General features: G+C 40.1%; 1 non-coding gene across 1 annotated transcript; it reads left to right on the top strand.

The window, feature by feature from the left end:
• The first annotated feature begins 1,631 nt into the window (after positions 1 to 1,631).
• Positions 1,632 to 1,738, top strand: LOC115698402 (small nucleolar RNA R71). The gene has a single exon (XR_004008151.1). It is a non-coding gene; the product is annotated as a small nucleolar RNA R71 (small nucleolar RNA).
• Positions 1,739 to 2,069: the final 331 nt, after the last annotated feature.

Genomic DNA, 2,069 nt, shown 5'->3' with positions numbered 1-2,069 from the left:
CCAATGTTGCTAATTTCAGAGTTTTGCACAAGAGTAAGTTCACCTTTAGAACTACCACACATCAATCTTTTCCAACGACGTCGAATCGTTCGAAGTCTCTCTTTAGGCTTTGCTCTCTTCTTATCATCTTTAACAAAAGAATCCTTCACCATCTCAATATTGCAACAGGTAGGAATGTCGGTTGGGGTAAAAACATTAAAATTGACCTCTTCATCTTGCACTCTCAACTTTAACTCTCCCTTTTGAACATCTATTAATGCTCGGCCCGTGGCTAAGAATGGTCTTCCCAAAATAATGGGAATAGTTGAATCTTCCTCCATATCAAGAATTAAGAAATCAGCAGGGAAGATAAACTTACCAACCTTCACCAGTACATCTTCAATTATCCCACGAGGATGAGTCAAAGAACTATCTGCCAGTTGTAAAGTCACTGTTGTGGGCTTTGCTTTTCCCAATCCTAGCCTTTTGAAGACAGACAAGGGCATTAGATTAATGCTTGCTCCCAGATCACAAAGAGCTTTAGTTTCCACCGAACCCCCTATAGAGCATGGAATATTGAAACTACCTGGATCTTTAAGCTTGGGCGGTAGTTTCTTTTGCAAAATGGTGCTACACTCCTCAGTTAATGCCACTGTTTCATAGTCCTCCATTTTTCTCTTCTTTGACAGAATCTCCTTCATGAACTTCACATAACGGGGCATTTGTTCCAAAGCTTCAGCAAAAGGAATGTTGATTTGTAATCTTTTAAAGACCTCTAGAAATTTTGTGAAATGCTTGTCTAGATTGGTCTTTTGGAGTCTCTGAGAATAGGGTATTTTCACATGATGATCAATACTGATTGGTGGAGACTGCTGTGGTGGTGTGGACTATCAGTAATCTTCTTATCTGATGATGCTTGAGTTGGTGCTGTTTGATCTTTAATCTCTTCATCCACTGGTTGTATCATCTCAGGCCCATCATATTTCTTTCCACTCCTTAAGGAAATTGCTTTACATTGCTCTTTTCCTTTTGCATCATTAGTGCTAGGCGAATTTCCTTGAGCTTGTTTTTCCACTTGAGTAGCCAATTGTTCCATTTGAGTTTCTAGAGTTTTAATAGAGGCTCTAGTTTCCATCATGAATTGGAGCAATAAATCAGCTTGGATAGTGCAGCCTCCACTAGAACTTTGTTGTTACAGCTGTTGTTGGTTTTGTTGGGGCTGGTTTCTCTGCTGGTAGAACCCCTGTTGGTTGTGCCCATAATTATTGTTTTGGGAATAGTTTCCAATGGTTTTTGCTTGATCCATTGGCAAATCATCCACATCTGCCTGACACTCAGAAAAGTGATGGGGACCTCCACATATCTCACAAACCACTTGAGCTTGTTTGGCTTGCACTGCGATCAGCTTTGTTAGGGCCTCAGCCTGAGCTGTCAGCTTTGTAATGGCATCCACCTCTAGCACACCAGCTACCTTCTTAGTTTGACTCCTTTCAGTTGGCAACGGCTGATTGTTTAGAGCCATCTCCTCCAATAGATCATAAGCCTCATTAGCACTCTTTCTCATAAAGGCTCCACCAGCTGCTGCATCTATTAGAGTTCTAGTATTACCAATCAACCCGTTGTAGAAGTTGTGGACCAGCATCCACTTCTCTATACCATGATGAGGACACTTTCTGATTAAGTCCTTGAACCTCTCCCAAGACTCATAGAGAGACTCATTCTCTTGTTGACAGGAATTGTTGATCTCTCCTCGCAGCTTAGCAGACTTTGCTGGGGGAAAGAACTTAGACAGAAATTTAGTTGCTAAGTCTGTCCATGTTGCTATGGAATTTGGTGGCAAGGAGATTAACCAGCTCTTGGCTCTTTCTCTAAGTGAGAATGGAAACAGTCTCAAACGAATGGCATCATCACTAACTGTTGGGTTTTATGCCCTAAATAAAACTCATTTCAATATAATCAGATTTACTTATTAATATAGATCAGAAATAACATTTAATGTTGCATGGTTCACATGATTTATTTCATGATTATATGTACATAATGTATAAATTCATCTGAAACCCTTTTCACATACTTGATCCTGTTTATTG

This window comes from Cannabis sativa, chromosome 7 (genome assembly GCF_029168945.1).
Source record: "Cannabis sativa cultivar Pink pepper isolate KNU-18-1 chromosome 7, ASM2916894v1, whole genome shotgun sequence".
Lineage (NCBI taxonomy): Eukaryota > Viridiplantae > Streptophyta > Magnoliopsida > Rosales > Cannabaceae > Cannabis > Cannabis sativa.
The sequence above is the reverse complement of the archived record's forward strand: the minus strand, read 5'-3'. Positions and strand labels throughout refer to the sequence as shown.